Source organism: Columba livia, chromosome 7 (assembly GCF_036013475.1).
Source record: "Columba livia isolate bColLiv1 breed racing homer chromosome 7, bColLiv1.pat.W.v2, whole genome shotgun sequence".
In the NCBI taxonomy this organism is placed as follows: domain Eukaryota; kingdom Metazoa; phylum Chordata; class Aves; order Columbiformes; family Columbidae; genus Columba; species Columba livia.
Window position 1 is genome coordinate 35057119 of NC_088608.1, and position 17867 is coordinate 35074985.

At 44.9% G+C, this 17867-nt stretch overlaps 1 long non-coding RNA gene across 3 annotated transcripts in view; it reads right to left on the bottom strand.

Annotated features, from left to right (window-relative positions):
- The window catches only part of LOC135579886 (uncharacterized), a 132575-nt gene that overhangs the window by 25019 nt on the left and 89689 nt on the right, over positions 1-17867 (bottom strand). For all 3 annotated transcript variants that reach the window (XR_010473763.1, XR_010473761.1, XR_010473762.1), the window contains one exon: positions 1040-14519. This is a non-coding gene — a long non-coding RNA (uncharacterized LOC135579886). The remainder of the gene's footprint in view (positions 1-1039; positions 14520-17867) is intronic.

The following is a 17867-nucleotide window of genomic DNA, read 5'->3' on the forward strand; positions in this document are numbered from 1 at the left end:
AAACAAAAAAGCCTCTGAAAGATGTGCTTATAATATCCAAATTTCAGGCATCATTTGGATCCAAAAGCATGATTTGCAGTTCTCTGAAAAATACACAGGGCCACATTGCTCACTGTGTTATTCCCATGAGCAAACCCATAAAACTGTGCCTGTTAATGTGACAGTTGCTGCCTTTGCTGGCAGAGCTGGGGTAGCACTTAGGTCCTCCATAACTCAGAACAGAAGCTGCAAAAGGAGCTACAGACCAACGTGTACTGATGATTGCAAAGGAGCTTGGCACTCTGTCTGGCCTGCACACAAAAGTGCGCTGTTTTTTTTACACCACCATGCAGAGATATGCAAGGTGAGGACAGGGTAATTACTCCCTGCTTCCTCAGCCAGCCAGGAGAGTTCAGACTAACTCTGCACAGCCCTGCGGTGCTCCCAGTCGACGACGTGGTGCAGAGCACAGCCCCAGGAACATGCGACAGAAGGAGATACAGGGGCTGCATGCTTGATCATAGCACTCGGCGTAATGCCTCGGGTAGGAGAGCAGAGTGGAACTGGGCTGCTGAAACTTTCTCCAGGGACCAAAGTACAAGGATTTGCTCCACTAGTTTCTCTTGCTTCATGCCAACATTTGCAGTGCCATTTTCTTCTCAGGTCTGCATCTGGAGTTTATGGTTTATCCATATTTAGAAGCTGCTGGTTCAGCTAGTCCAGTTCCTGTGAGCAGCTGCAGCAGATGGGGACTCAGCACATCTCTGCTGCATTCAACATTTCTGTGTTTACTTACAGCATGCTTTCCTATTCAGTCATCAAGGTATTTCTTGATATGTTTTATAGCAGAACAGGTCCAGCGTGCAAAAGGAGGGGACTCTGAAGACAAACAGCAACAGCAGGCGTAGTTTTCCAACCCCACCAAACTTTTACAAGCACTTCGGTAATGGCATTTCCAACACTTGGGCCACAACTGCAGTGACAGTTGACGCCTCATACATCATAATCTGTTTTCTATTTAAAAAACAACAATGCTATTTTATTTATTGCATGTGATTACCTTCGCATGGGATGAATGTGCCTGGAAATTCCAACACTTTTTTCTCAGCAGCAGGTGAGCTTGCACTGTCTGACACCGTGTTCATCACTGCAGTCATCACTGGGGCTGCGCTCTCCTCCTTTTGCAGGTCACTGCATTGCCTTGAATTGCTACATGCCCGCTATTGTCATCAAGTCATCGCTGGTGGAGCGTCAAAGCTTTTCTTCAGGTTTTTGGCATGCTTGGGTGTGTCTTTTTGGGGGGTTAAGGAGTAGACATTTCCTCCAAACCCAAGAAATCTTCAATTGTACTGCAAGTTGGTGGATTGTTTTCCTGACTTGGTGGCTGCTTACGCAGGCTCAGGCAGATGGACATCTGTTTTTCTCTCTCTGGACATTCCCTTTACTTCACTTCCAAAATCTCATTGAAGCCAACTTTGGGGACATCTCATACTTGTGTGCAATTCTTTCATTAATTGTTTGCTGCAGTTTGCATTGAGCACAAAGGAACTAGAGCAGGCACTACCTTGTGCTTACCAAGAGCACCCCATGGGTGAGAGACAACCTGTGATGCTTCAGAAAGGCCATCCAGCATAGGACAGGGCAGCACAGGGAGAGCCAAGGTGACAGCTGGAAGAAGAAGACCTCCCTAGCACAGCAAGGGTAGGGGACATGGGGAATGTGCTAGAGCAGGATGTGCACAGCAGTTCATCAGGAGAGATGAAGTAGATGGGCTCATGGTCAGCTCCTTGTTCAAGCAGCCTTGGGACAAAGAGCCCTTTAGGTGACACCAAATCTACCAATTCCCACATACACAATAATGAAAATACTTCTACTCACAGGCTTATCTGGTACTTCTCACTTTAAAAAGTGAAGGCAAAGCTTTTTAGCTGTGAGGCTAGGAAGTAAGCAAGCCAGGGTGAACATATCTTGGATGCAACATTAACTTAGGTGAAGTCATTTGTTCATAAGCTTCAGCCAAGCCCCTGACTTTGCAAAGCACAGCTGGGCTCAAAGCAAGATAAACACCTGTTCTGGAGAGCTTCCAAAGCCAGAACTGTCCAATACTGAGTGTAACTGCCCAAATAAGACCTAAGTATCCCCAGTTCCTCCTTTTCCGACTCATACTTCAATAATAGTCTCTCTGTTAAATAACACAGGTCAGTACACATCTGTACTGTCTCATCCAAATTAGGAAGGTTGCTCTTATGCACCCCTGTCTGGCTTTCTGAATGTGCTTCCCCATCTCCTCTGAGGCTTTATCTACCAAGTTAGGGAGACCCACATCTTTGAAAGTCTGGCAAAAATTTCTGCCCATGTCTTGCTGTCTGGCAAGGTCAACCGTTTCTGCATTGATGTAGTCTTTGTATATTATTATAAAAAGAAAAATAAATCACCATGTCAAGGGATTCCCTTCACTTTCTGCAGAAATGAAGCTACTTACTTCACCCCAGCTCCATCAGATCCCGGAGAGTCTGTTGGAAATGAACTCTTACATTCAAAACCCAACAGCCTCTAGAGATGACCCACAGGATCCCTTACTAACATGAGCTAAAAATGAACCACTTGGACCACAGACCCAGGCAAGCTCTGCTGCAACCCTGGCCAACTCAACTCCCTTTCACTTGATGTCTTGTGATGGGAAAACTTCATTGCAGCTAACCATACAGTCTCTGCTGGGGTTTAATAGCAAAGGGTCCCATATTGAGCCTTTGGGAATCTCATTTAATTCCTCCAAGATGTAATTTGCTTCGCATTGCTTTCCAGCATAAATTCTGGGAAGATCTGGTTCTGTTTTCAGACTGTTTTTCTTCGTACTCCTCAATCTCCATCTCTGTAACTCTGTTTTCCCATCTCCAAAATCAAGGTAATGCTCCAAAACATTTAAAACTAGCTTTGAGCTCTCTGAAAGATAAGCCTGAGGCATTGTTATTCCATAGGACACACTGGTTCAAAAGCTGTTGGTTCACAGCTTTATAAACATCATATGAGATTTAAGACAGCCAAGCGTGTAGAACAGTTTATCTGCAAGGTTATAGCTACTGCTCCTGATTTCTCTCTCTCATGCGGTATACAACATAAAAATCCCAATTTGAACGGGAATGGTTTGTAAATGAATCACTGTTTCTTAATGACAATAAACGGAAAAATAATCTGTGTGCATGTCCACAGCCAGTCTGTGCAGGGACAGCTTGACAGTGGCTGCCGAAGTCTGGGATGCACGCTTGGACACAGAACGAGGGGGCCTTAGGTAATGCTGGTAAAGACTGCTCTGCCATCTTTGTTTCTCAGACACTGAAGTGACCTGGTAAGCATCAACACTGTTTCAACATGAGGAACGGTTTTCTTTTTGGGACCAACATGCAATCTTCTGAATCTGAAATTGAAATGTCACACTTCTGAGGGCTTTTAGGGATCAAAGCACTGCTCATCTCCAGTCCCTCCAGGGATGAGTAATGAGGCCAAATGCTTTCTTGGAATTAGCATGAGGACAAAATGACACTGTGCTGCAGAGCTGTGTTTTTAAAGAACAAATTGGATCTTTTTGTTAATTTTGTTGTTAGGTTCAGTTATGGGGTAGTGGATCTGATGGGGGAGGGGGGGAATCCTCCTGTTGATCTGGTAAACACATCATCTAAATACAATCCACTCTAGCAAACAGGCAAGCCCGCGGAGATGAAGGAAACCACATTAAAAACACGATGAATGTTGCCTCGAGGCTCCTTATGTCACACTTGGGCTTTAGGCAGTTGTTGCCTTTTTTTTTTTTTTTTTTTTAATTTTATTTCTCCTCTTTTTCTTCTGTTAATAAACCAAAACCTCACATCCTTCACTTTGGTGTTAAAGGCTGAGAAGACCTTTCAGCTTCTCCCCCAAACACACAAAGGCACACAAGCCAAGGGCATGTTAAAGGCTGACAGGCAAGATAGATTTGGGTTCCTGGGTTTTTTGGGAAGCTGACCTGCCTTCTTAGTTGGAGACAAAGCAATTTTCACAGGAAGTAGTCAGCTAAAGGCCAGTCTGGGCCAAAGTAGACAACTGGGATCCCTTGGCACCTCTCAGTGGCTCCTCCAAGAGGGACAAGCAACACAGAGAGAGAAGGGACAGTGCCAGGTGGGGACCCTGTGCACCCTATGAGTGTGACCCATGGCTCATTATGCTGGAGAGGGCAGAGAAAGAGGCAAACCCCAAAACACTGTGTTATTTCTACCCTGTTGTGAACTCCCTTCAGCAACAACACAGCTAAATAAAACTCACACATGGTTTATTTTTGGATTAGCCACCCCGTTTCCTCCCCAAATATGATTTATGGTGCTATTGTTCTGTGCTCTGACCTAACACACCAAATGCTTTGAGCTTTGCAGCTCCCTCTCTGCTCCTTCCATCATGCAGGTGTAACCACTGTAAAAGCGAGGGAGAGGAGGAAGAGGGAGGAAGGAAACAGAAGAGAAAACAAGGGGAAAAAGTTGAGGCTGCAGACGCACACATCTGCTTTCTGATTAATTCAGGGTATGGCACACGCGTATGGGTCCCTTTTTATTGCTAACATTCCTTATAAGTTAGCAACATTTTTTTTTACACACATCCCGCCCCTCTCCCCTTTCCTCCGAACTTCAGATGTCCCAGAGGAATGTTTAAATAGTTATGGAATCCCAGAGGAGTTTGCCGCTTCCCTTTTTAATTTGTTCCATGCTAGTTGCTGGTTTTTAAAGCAGTGCCCAGTTTACTCTTTCCTAAAGGCGAGCTCAGGGCTCCACGTTCCGGCTCTGGCACAGAACTCATTATAACTTTGTTCCCCAAATCCCCACAGGTTTATAGCATGGCTATAATAATTTACTTGATGCTGAAATTTGTGATTACCTGCTCTGATTTTTGAGCGTTGGTTTAAATAGAAATGCTAAAAATACCGGCTTAAGCCACTCAAAAAAGACATTATTGGCTGGTTTTCACTTGGCCAGCTTTCACAGGCAAGCTGCAATCCTATAAGGCCAATGAAATGCCTGGTGCTATCTAGCCCTAGACACAGAGTTATGTCTTTGCAGAGCCAGACGAAAAAAAATAATAATAAAAAGTGTAGTAAAAAGGAGGAGCCTGGAACTGGGGTTTGACCTTTACGGTCCAGTAACAGTGGGCAATCAGGGTTGCTAAAGCACTAGATGGCACTTGCTGTTTTTAACCTCATGAGACCCCTTTGCGCTCCAACCGCTGCTCCAAGGTTGGGGAGTGATGGCAGGTGCTGAGAAATGGACCCAAGGTTGTGGAGAAAGTGCATAGCAGGAAAAGGATTTAAATTTATTCTTTTCAAAATCAGGACTTTAGCTGCTAGAATTCCTAATTTATTTATTTTTTTTTTTCTATCAGGAGCATAACACAGAGTCACTCTGCCTGGCTCTGGCCCCCCTGTAATCCCTTTGTCTGAAGGGAAACCATCTCATCAGCTTTATGAAAGTCCCTTAGCAACAGTTGCTTCCAAACTGAAGGCAGAAAAGCCTCAGACCCAGAGAAGCCACGAGATGACTGCACTAGGAAATAAAATTTATAAAACTCGGAAGTGTTTAAGAAGTCTTTTCTAAATATGGCACAACGAAATAGAAAAAAATAGAGAGATGTCCAAAGAATTAAGAAGGGTGACGCATCTTGAAACATTCCTTGTTAATTAAGAGAAGGTAAACAAATACAGGCCACACATGTCATTAATAGTGCCAGTTAACACTCTTAAGCCCAATATTTTGTCAAATCAAGTATAAGAGATTTGTTGTTCATTAAGAAAATAAATTTCAATGAAAATGCAATGCTACATTTCTGTTGGTGAACACTACTTTCCAGCCAGCTCTGTATCCAAATGCCTTTGAGTATTAGTGAAGCAAGTTTCTGTGTCACTGATGAGACAGAGCATTTTTGGGAATCAGAATGTGGGGAACAGTAACATAGTTCTAGTCTTCCAAGCAAAGAAAGCAGATTCAGTTACTGCCCTAAGAAATCTCCTGTTACCAGCGAAATGGAGCAAGACAGAACAGGGGAAAACCTGCAAAGAGATAACCAAACCCAGCCATGTTTTGTGGAACATGGATGATCTAATGGAGCTTGTCTATGTCTGTGCTACACTTGACAGTATAAAAGGAGGACATTCCTGACTAGACAAGACAGAGATATGTTTCAAACACCTTTTATATCACCTACCAAGTTGCTTAGGACTTGGGCCACTGAGATGCTCGACTCCAAATTGTCAGTGTACAAATCCTTGGACAGTGCCTAAAGCCACTGGGTGCCTCATTGCCTTACTCAGTAGTTCTTTACGCCAGACAGTTTGGTGTTCAGTGTGCACAGAAATCCTTAAAAATGCCAGGTGGGTCCCAGGAGCCCACCCAGAACTCCTTGAAAGGCTCATTTCTTCAGGCACACCCAGGGCCCAGTGAGGAGACACCACACCAGACTTGTGATCCCACAGAGGAATGAGCATTTAATATCAGAGGAAGACCATGGGCCATGAAGCAATGTGAGTGAGAAACCAGAAGGTCATTTCAGGACATGAGAGCTGCAAGGTGCTGCAAGAGCCATCCAAGGGGGCATGAGCCACAATGTTGCCTTTAGGTGACTGTTATCATGAGCTGTCTCTTCCTATCTATGGCCGTTTCTGGCACGATTTGGACTCCCTCTGCCTGTGGAGGAAGTGCTAATCCTAGAATAGAATCATAGAATCATTTTGATTGGAAGAGACCCTCAAGATCATCAACCGTTAACCCAACCCTGGCACTAACCCATGCCCCTAAGAACCTTGTCTCCATGTCTGTTCAACCCCTCCAGGAATGGTGACTCCACTGCTGCCCTGAGCAGCCTGTTCCAACGCCTGACAACCCTTTCCATGCAAAAATATTTTCAAATATCCAATTTAAACCTCATCTGGTGCAACTTGAGGCTGTTTCCTCTTGTCCTGTCGCTTGTTCCTTGGGAGAAGAGACCAACTCCCTCCATGCTACAACCTCCTTTCAGACAGTTGCAGAGAGGGAGAAGGTCTCCTACTGTTTGGCTGGGGCTTTCCATGGAGCTTTTGGGAGGACTCGGAGAAGGTTCACCACAGCTCTGACACAAGGCACTACTGAAAGGACAACTCCTCTCTGAGGTCTGACAGCTTCTTCTGGTGCGTGGAGAAAACCAGTAGTTTCCCTGGCAAAACATTACACCCAAATTGGATGCTGATCCTGGAAGTCCCAGAAGTACAACACAACATACCCCTTAGATATTTGTGCAGAGAGCAGACACTGCTTGTGCCCTTCGGATACATTTATTCAGGGAAATAGCAGCTTTGGACACTCTTTTGTCTGAAAAGAGAGCAATTCAGTGCATTTTTGCCCAGATAATAAAAGCTCCTCTTACTTCACAGACTCCAGGAAGACTTGAAAAGGGAAGGAGCTGAGACTAGTTCTAGAACCTGATAATCCCCTCTGCAATGAGGAGTGATTGCTGCTTTTCCAATGCCCAGAGGACAGGTAGAGGACCATAAACTTGTGTGACTGCTCTGAAGGCTCAGCAAGGAAGATCTCAGTGGTACCTTGAGCTGGGTGAACTATTTCCCCTGACACTCAAGGGCACGTGCCACTTGCCTGCTTTCACATCTCATTACTCATCTCAGTTCCAGGCTTTGGTTTAAAAACATTTCAATCAAATCAGCTCCATTAGTTTGGCTTGTGGGGGTAGGGAATTGGGGTTTTGTATTTTTTTTTCTAATTCCATTGTGATTGCATGGTTCCACCCATGCGCTGCTTTGAGAGACTGTTCACCGGTATCCGAAAAACAAAGGTAAAACTTAGGGGCGGGCAATCCCCAGGAAATGAACATCCACTGACTCTCCTGTGAACTGAGACAGCTGAAACTATGTGCCTTTATGGGGAAAATTAATTTTATGTATAATTTGCCCTTCCATTTCTATGTGTGGTATCCATGCTGTTTCAATTTCTCTGTGACAAAATGTATTATTGATAGGAACCAGACCTGTGGCTGCTTTAGTACTTAGATATCTAAATACTTGCCTGCAAGTACCATCTATCACTAAAGTGAAAAACCATGTCACTTGCAATGTCCTTTGGGAAGAAGAAAACCACAATTCTTTCAAGATTTGCCAGTTACTTTACAAGTTAAGCCTGTCAGTTCAGCACTAAATCTTGGACTTAAAATGGTAAAATGAAAAAGTCAAAGAAAAGGACCCTGTTCCAAAGCTGGAAAATTGAGTTTGTCTGAGATATTTTATGCTTGTGTTTGGGACTCGCGATGATTGATTCATGGGTTTGGGAACTGTGTGTGCTGACAGCTCTGAGCGTCCTGCCTTCCCTTTGCGAGCATGGATTAGTTCTGCCGTAAACAGGCTGAAACTAAGAGATGGGTGAGTAAACAACAATGCTCTCCAGCTTGCCATCACCTCCCACCTGCAATCCATGGGCTTTCCAAGCAGCCTTTAGCTCTACCACAGAGGTGAAGGTTTCCCTGCCCTCTATACAGCCAGACACAGAGATGAGTGGAGCTGCCCGCAGCCACCCAGACCATCAGCATCCCAGTTAAGACCAGAAATTCACATCTCCTCCTGGACTAGGCATGAGACCTTTGTTGGAGTAGAGTTCAACCAAAGAATTTCAGGGTGTAGAAAATGGAGCACAGTGGATCAAAGACGACATGGTCTGGCTGCCAGAGCATCTCGCTCACAGCACCCAAGGATTTTAAGCTTCCAGGGAGTGCAGAAGGGGCAGAGCAGGGGCAGAGCAGTTTGCAACCTGCTTTTCATCTGGTTGCTTTGCAACCATGAGGCTTGGGGCAGGACAAATTTAATTGGATTCTTTTCTCATCCTCCTGCCTGTCCCAGTGGGACTCTGGACAGTGAGAGGCAGATAGAGGGTCAAGCAACAGTGTCATCTGTGGCAGGACGTGCCTATCTATCATACCCCACAGCTACATCTGCCTTTTCACCTTGTGTTGCAGCACTGGAGGTGGTACTAGGCACTTCACAAACATCTGGAAAACAACCATGCTGTAAATTTGCTGGACACAAACTCATCACTTTGGCCCTTCCTGTGTGGTTGTCCCATGGTGAGCTACCAGCGGGTCTTGCTCCCCCCACAATGGGCATGTTTAGAACCATAAATCATAGAACCACACTCAGTGGGGACAGAGCATCACTGATACCACTGGAGCAGGGACTGGTCACCATGTCAAGAAGCATGCTCAGTGTGCCTTTGTCCTTTTCCTTCACAAACGCATTACCCCACATAGCTTAAAAGATCATCTGCAGCGAGAGATGTCATCAACAGATCACTTTGACAGACCAGTTGAGGGACCTGCTCAGATTTTCTGCAGAAACTGCAAATCCACATGAGATTCATCCCTTGTGGGTGATATTCTCAAAGTGCTTCACTTTGGTCCAAATGCTCTCTGTGAGTCAGGAAAACTCTGGATCTCTAATCCCAGGTATTTGCTGGAGCGATCCTGCAATGGTGAAGATGAGGATTAAACTGGGGAAAGGCAAAGGCTATATTTACACTGCTCCCTATGAGGAGGGAGACCACAAGATCTACATTTGAAGGAAGAGGGTAAAAAATTTCTCATTCACAAGATGTAATGAAAGACATCTTTTTCTCTCCCACCCTGCCCCTGAGACAGTTTTCACAGAAATGTCAGTTTTCAGTTTCTTTTTTGTGGGTTTACTGAAGAGCAGAGAAGTCCCTCTTTTCATCAATAAAATAGTAAAATTCCCCCTAAGTCTAGTGAAACAAAAATAAAAATAAGAAGAGTGAGAGAAGAGAAGGGATTGTTTCCTGGGGGAAAACCTGGGCAAGGTCTAGCAGAGAATTAGGTCTACTTATTTCATTATTGCTAGGGGTCTAATTGCCATTAGACCTTAATTGTATCTCGGCGCGCTTTGCAAAGCAAAGAAAGAAGCAGCCTGTGCTGGCCATTGGATGCAGTCATCTGCTCTTTTGATAGCATGTGTATGTGTGTCTATTTTCTCCTTTCATCTTTATACACGCTAGGAAGTCGAGGCTGCTGTGATCCTACTGCACCTGACAGCTTTGCTGTCCAGACAGCTTTACAGCCTGTTCAAGAGCTCAGGCTCCTGAGACTGAACCGACAGTGCTGCAGGGGTCTAAGGCTGAGGCTGTCTGTACCAGATACCGCCTTGCGAGCTCTTGTTTTATTACTTCTGCCACCCCTTTTGTCTTGCTGCCACGTTCAGCAGGTGTTGCTCTTTTGTAGCAGATCCTTTTGATAAGACATCAAAAAAGCTTCATTAGGCGCAAGAAAAGGGATATTTGCTTAGGCTATATTTGTTCCCTAATTACCATATATAATCTTCCATTACTAACAAACGGAGGTGGCCATAAGGGCTGTATTTTTAAAAGCTTAATTGATATGAACCAAGTTTCAGAATTGTAGCCAGATAAAACTCTTCTGCTTGTGCTTGAGGACAAGTTGATTTCAGGGGAGCAAAACAAGTGGCAGCCCAGATCACATGCAAACAGCATCCTCCCTCTTGTGTCATTTAAACTCAGCAAGTGACTGCTCAGCCAGGGTGCACAGGAGGAGTACTGGGAGGCTGTTCCCTTGAAAGAGGCTAGTGCTGGTCCAAGGTGGGATCCAGCACAGAATCCAGCATCTCCCCAGGAAGGTGCTTATGGGCTCCAGGCAGCCCTTCATTCACCATCCTCCTTCCCTTTTCCCCAAACAATCTATGCAAACACCAGTGACGAAGACTGGAAGATGTCCCCCAAATTTTGCTTTTTTGCCTTTTTTTTTTTTTTTTTTTTTAAATTACCCTTCCTGGTCTCTGTGGGACTGGTTTACCTCCTGGGTTTTCCATGCTGCAGAGGTTGGGCAGTGCCTTGGCTGCTTCTCTGTGCACCTCCTTACAGTGTGGCTTTGTGTCAGTCCATTCCTCCCCGTGCTGTGAGCACATGTTCAGACCAAAGGGGTTGATTTCTGGGGCCATGGTTTAGCTTTCTAATGATGCGTGAACGCTGGGGGCAATTTGTGGTTTTATTTTTATAAATAGATGTTCTGTTTCCTTGGATTTCTGGTGGTGTGAGGCTTAGCACATTCATTAATCTCAGCATTTTAAGACCAAAAAAAAAAAAAAAAAAGGAAAAATAATAATCAGACAGTTCGTGATTTTTCTTAATAACATCCAGGGGATGGAAAGCAACTTCCTCCCCCCTCAAAGCAACAGTGATTCAAAACATGAGGGCTGAGTGAGTGAAGTTGCAGCATTTTGAGAGCAATAGCAGTAGCAAAGTCTACAGCCCTGTGGCTAAAGAGGCAGTGAAAAAAGGCCTGGGACCAGCTGCACCGTCTGTAATGTAGATGCATGCAAGAAGACCATTACCACAAGAGTGCTGTCAGCTTCACTCTGAGATGAATTTTGTTCAGTGCACCAATTCTCCTGGCCCTCACGTAACCCTGCACATATTTCACACTGTTTAGGATGCATCCGTATCTGAAAAGGGTTCACTGAACACGTTTAGAGTTAAGCATGCGCTTCAGTCCTCCATAAATGGGGATTTTTTTTTAGGCACACAGAAACATCATTCAGAACAATCAGGGATGCAAATGCAAACTGAAGCTGATTCCTTACTGATTTTGATACGACATAGTTCAATATAAACAAGACAGACAATAGAGGTCCTGCAGTAAGTTTGCAACAGCAATGACAATTTCATGCATCAGCATATCAGTAATTGGTGCAACATATCACAGTTTCTGCTTCCAGTGCACAGAGGAGCCAGAAGACAGGATAAAACTTTCACCATTAGGAGGAGAATTATTTTTTTATCATGTCTAGTGTAACACAGTTCATCAGTTACAGGTAAGGATTAAGGTACAGTGGGTGGCTTTTGGTTGCCTTCACACATGAGAAGTGCAAGGAACACCCCTGGGCTCCTTCATACTGCCCTTACCTTCATCTTCTAATTCATAGAGGTCATACAGAAGGCTCAAATTCTTCTGCACCAACATGGCTTTTGTTAGCAAGATTCAGAAATGCTAAAACAACTCCTGAAATCGCCCGGGAAGAGCTTTTCATGCTGTCAAATCTTACTGCACCAGAAGCACTGAGCTGCTGCTGAGCTGCGTGTTTGGACGCTTCTGGGGAAAGAACTCTGCTCCTAACACACAGCGGTGCAGCATCAGCCATGCCGGGCTCTGCTGCTGTCCTGCTTCCACGAACCCTTCATGGCTTTGCTGGGCACTGACTCTCTTTACAGGGTGAGAGAACTCGCTGTCCCTGTTCCTCACTGACTAAGGACAGCAGGTGGGAGGCCGGCTGTTGATCAGCCTTGCCCCACAAATTAACTGTAAACAAGGTTAGGTGGTTTTGGAAAATATGAAGACCAGTGAGCCAACCCTCTGAGCAGGCAGTGAGACTCCACCACAAGAAAACCACAAATAAAATAAAAGCAAACAATGACCAGGAGCTGGAGAAATTCAGATCACCATGAGGAGGTGGTTGGGAAGCAACTGGATGGTACTTTTTGATGGTGTCACTCCATGACTGGTGGTACCCTTTCCTCACCACTTGGCACCATCTCTGCTAGCTTCCTATGACCTTGGTGGCCTCTCAGATATAGGTTTGACCCAGATCAGCAGATCCATAGCCCTCTCTGAAGCCCTCTGTGGTTGTGGGAGCCACATTTCACTTTTCTGTAACTGATGTGGCACAGCACATACACAAACACAAAAGAAGCAAGTCTTTCGTGGGACATCAAAAGCATCTGCAGTGCTTCAGTAGGCATGCCTTGGCCTGGGTCAAAAGCCCTGGTGCAGCACAGGCACAGAGGGATTCCTGAAGATGCCAAGTGACAAATGAAGTCCCTTCCTGGCACCCCCTTCCTGGGTACCTCTGCTGGAAAGGGGATGGGAGGTGCAAAGCATGTAGCATCTTTCTCTGCACTACAAGGTCAGAGCTGCAGGGTCGTAATCATAGCTGTAAGCTTAATTAGCCACGATGAATGTTATGGCAAGAAACAACAGAAAAAACTTGAATTTCTATTTCTGTTTCTCAGAAAAAATGCCACGACAGCCCTGCCTGCCCAGCTCCGCATTCCCTCTCCTGCCTGACCACATCCGTACCTGCAAGCTACGGGCATGCATGAAGCGGGATGAGGGGCTCAGACTGAAGGAATGCAATGGCTGCAGGACTTCACCCAGCCTGTCGTGTTGCCGTGACAGGGAAACTACGTGTGGGCTGCAAGTCGGGCTGCGTCATTCCTCAAGACACCGCAATCTTCCTGATTGCATGACTTCATCGCAGCGCTGAAATCTTCACAATTTATGGGGATTTTCATGCAGCTGGATCTTGTACAGGAATTCTTTTTTTTTATACTTATTTCACATTTTACGTGACTTTTTGCATTTTTTTGTAAATGAGTGGCTCCCTTTCTCATAATGCAATGCTTTATTTTTTTGCAACGTGTCCAAGTAATCATGGGCGAAACACTCCTCTCTAGAACAAAGGGGAAAAAATGCTGTACACATCACATGATGGGCAAAGTCTCTGCAGCACGTCTGGGAAGATCTCTTTGCCAGGGACTACGCAGACTTTTCAGACAGACATGGTGGGCCATACATAGTAATGACCACGATCACACCGGCTACACAGCAATGTGACAGTGGGCTTGTGGTGTAAAGTTGGGCTGCATTTCTGCTGCATTTTCTTGTTCCTGACCTGATAGAAGTTGAGCATTTCATACACTATCATTGCATGTGGATTCTTGTGTCTGGCTGAGCTCTGAGCATGTCTGCCAGGTGTGCTGGGCATGGCTAGAGGACACAGCATGGCTAAGTCTACCTGCATGCCCAGGTGGAGGCAAGCACTGTTGACTAGAGTTGTGGGAAGAAGAGCATCTTTTCAGACATACCCACTTTTGGCATTTCTGTCAGTTAGGGGAGTAAGTAAAGCATCAAGGTGCTTAGTCCTGTCAAACAGTTGTGGCTGCAAGGCCACCAAAAAGGAAAACTCAGATGCTGGAGGAATCTGAAAATGTATTTCATGCATTGGCTGTACCTGTGCAATAGTTGCCAAGTTTTTGGGTTCAGAATACCTTAATTCTAGCCTAAAGCTGCATTCATCATCTATAAGGAAAAGATTAAAACACCCAGAGATTTGCAGAAATAGTGGAAGTGAACACATGCAGGTCTGGGGACACATCAACTCATTATTCTTAAAGCAGTTCCCAGCATGGTTTCCACTTGCTTGCTTACATGGTCATTTACAACTTCCATGCCATTTCAAAGTCCCAAAGTGCTTAAGAACAGAAAATTCACACCAGACAAAAGCTGTGGCCTTCTGTGCAATATTAAACACTACTTTACATCCTGAAGAATATCTTGCAAATACTTATAAGTGATTCTGAATCTTGCTTTCAATTCTGAGTCAACCAGCCCATCCTGAGCACTGAGTGCAGCATCCCTAAGGTCCATATCTGATCATTATGCCAACGCATGCAGCAGGAGATGCAAGAAATCTGTACAAACACATCCATAAAGGAAAACATTTGTCATACGCAGATACCTGAAACTTTTCTGATCCTAAAAAAATCAATAGTAACGCTGTGCATTTCCAAATATCATCTCTAGGATCTTCCTCACTTAACTACTTTGTCTCTACTGACGGGTCTATCCTGGGTCATCAAACACTGTGCAGCATTTGCAAGTGCTAGGCCTGTTGTCCGTGAATAAGGTGGGCTATAAGGTGGGGTGTTTTTTTTGTTTGTTTTGTATTCTTTTGTTTTTGTTTTGTTTTTTGTTTTGTTTTGGTTTAGTTTTAATTTTATGGAACTATAAACCCACCTAACTGAAAAGCTTTCCACATGGATGAGATTAGCTTGTCAACCAGGAACTGTCACTGTTAGCTGAGTAGGAGATTTGCATGAATACTTCTTGTTAGAGCTAATGCAAGTCATATGTGGCAAGAGAGCGCACTTCAGAAGAGCTGCCTTAAAGAGCATTTGCAGTGAAAAAGAAGCAGGATACTTGGGTGAAAGACCGGGATCAGATGATCTTTAGGTTAAATACAATGTTTCTGACAGATGTCCCACAGCTTCTAGGGTATGGATGAGGAACTCAACAGAACAGTCAACATTTAATATGCCACTTGCACCTCCCTTCTGCCCTGATGCTCTGGTCAGCAGAAAACCATTATTTGCCATGTGTAGTTGACAACACCTGGAAGCTTAGGCCATGGTGGCAGAAGGTGTACAAACCCATCAACTGGTCCCAGCCCCAAGGAGTTCATGGTCTGAGATACATGGAAAGATGCAAGAAAAGTGGAGAGGGAAAGGTGGCAAATACACAATGATGGCCAGCAAAAACCCAACAGGTGACAAACCCAGGTATCAGCAGCAGTTGTGTTAATTACACATCACTAGTATCATGCCAAGGACCTGTTTTAAGGAGAAAATCCGGAGGACAGCAATCTTGATCACTGCAGGACTACCCACTGGTGCAAGGAAATTCTGAAATGTCCTTTGTCCCCTTCAGAAAGTTTAGACTGGATAGAATTAGTGACTTTAAGCCTTTCATTCAAGATTTCCAAGCGTCCACTGGTCTCATCACAGGAACAGCTGCTACTAGGCATCTGTCAGGCTCAAAACCATCCAGACATGCCTGCGACATCTGCAGACAGCCACAGTACATCTAGGGTACTCCAGCGAAACAGCCTAAAACAGGCAATATCCCCAAAGACCCAATCACCCATGGTATCAGATCCAAATGAAAGCAGGACCACAAGCCAAAAGCATGCTGAGCTGCATCCTTTTCTCCTCAGCACAGCTGAAGAAAACCAGGATACTCCTGGTTGCACATAAGAGTAAGAAAATCACAGGGAAGCCCCAGCTCCAATGTGGACCCACGTTGTTGGGAGCTGTCCAGACACAGAGCAAGAGTACTTTGAAGCCGCAAAGAGCATCAATTCAAGATAAGAGACAAAGTATTTCCGTTTGTCAATAGAGAGCGAAAGCAGACACATTAGGAGTGTGGTTTTTGGAATGACCCAGCTGCAGAAACCTGGCAAGGAGAGGTTTGGAAAATCCCTGACTTGACTGCAGCCACACAAGAAGGCAGGAGCAAAGCAGAGACTTGTTTTCTTACCTCCTCGCACCACTTCAGCTGTGACATATTGTTCTCCTAAGGAACCTACTTGGATGGCATATGCACAGGGGCACGCAGGGATGATGCACATGGCCCTCCATTTGCCACTGCTCTAATTCACAAGTTTGTCTTTTCAGAGGCAAAGGAGGATGAAGGTAAACTCAGAGTCTTCCTCTGTCCAGCTTTTGGCTTCATCTCTGACCCACAAGAACAGAAATGCAGTCCTTCTCACAGCTCCTTGCTCAATCTCACCAAAGCCTTGCCAGCTGACCCAATGCTCTTCTCTCTCCCAGAGGCTGTTGCCTTTTCCTGTGCCTTAGTTTACTCTCAGCCACACCACTTGAAAGTATGATCAAAGCTGAATAACCTCTACTGTTTTCTCTCAAATAGCTTCTCCAATCACCTCCCTGGGTCCTCTCTCAAGACAGAACAAAAGGTACCCAAAATGACATTTGCTGCTGCTATATGCAAGTGTCACAAACTGCAATCACTTTCAAAAAGTTCTAGGTTAAAGCCCTTGTAAATGCATTGGAAACATCTTTCCACCTCTAAAATAAATGTAGGTTCTGAGGAAAAGGAGTCTGCAGCTTGCCCATCAACATAAGCATTTGTCCCTGGGCAGATGTCTTTTTCCCAAGAGAGAACATGAAACAGAACTGTGGTAGAAAACTAGCATGCTGACAATCTAATTAATTAATCCTGTCCTAGAATAAATTCTTGGTAAATGCTGTAATGAGCCAGCTAAGCATGTTGTCTAGAGAGGAAACAAATTAAAAAAAAAATTGCAAAACGGATTCTCTTGCAAAATCCTTGCCCAATAACTCCAAACCTGCAATAATCTTTGGCTTACACCACAAGAAAAAGTACCTCTAGCCTGATCATTCACCCAACACTTCCCTCATTGTCAAGTATTTTCAGACCTCGAGCAATATGTTTCATATGTCTCCCAGACTGACTGCAGGTTGGGGGGATGTTGAGGGGAGGGGAGGCAGGGAAGTGAAGGAATTAGGCCAGCAGACGCCTAAATGCCATTTGCTCTGTGTACCTCAACCACAGTCAGATTTCATCCCTGGAGCAAGACTCCCTCTGACAGCTTCTCCAGCTGTTTGCATCTAAGAGCTCCCCAGCTGAGAAGCCAGGTGTCCTGCACGATGCACACGCACACTGTCAGCTGCCACGCTTTTGAAAAACTAGTATAAAACAAAACCAAGAGAGAAAGCCGCAGTCCATCAGGTGCTATCTACCTCATCACCTGGGGGAAATTGCTTCAGCGTGTGCCACAGATAAGAAGCTGCCTGTTCCCAAGGTCTCACAGCTCAGAGCCTGCACTAAGTGCCTTCCTCCCGCACTCCTCCTTTCAACCACCAAAAAAAAAAAGGATTTATCTGTTTTTATTCACTTTAATATGCTTGACCGCATACTGACAGTTGCTTCACTCGCTGTTGCCATTGAAAAGGACTGGCAGAACACGGTCTGCAAGGTGAAAATTGCACCAGAATACACCGGAGAGTCAAATTGGAACCATATGGATGAAGCATGAGAAAAGATAGGGGGAAAGTTTCATGGCTATTCAAGCCTGACTCTTAGATGCTGCTTTCATTTCTCACAGTCCTGCTCTGTTCCAAATCACCCTTCCAGCATCATTTTCCTTTCCCTTGCACGAGGTCACTCTTTACTGTAACTGTCCTCTTGTATTTCTCTGATGAAACTCTCTGGTGCATCCT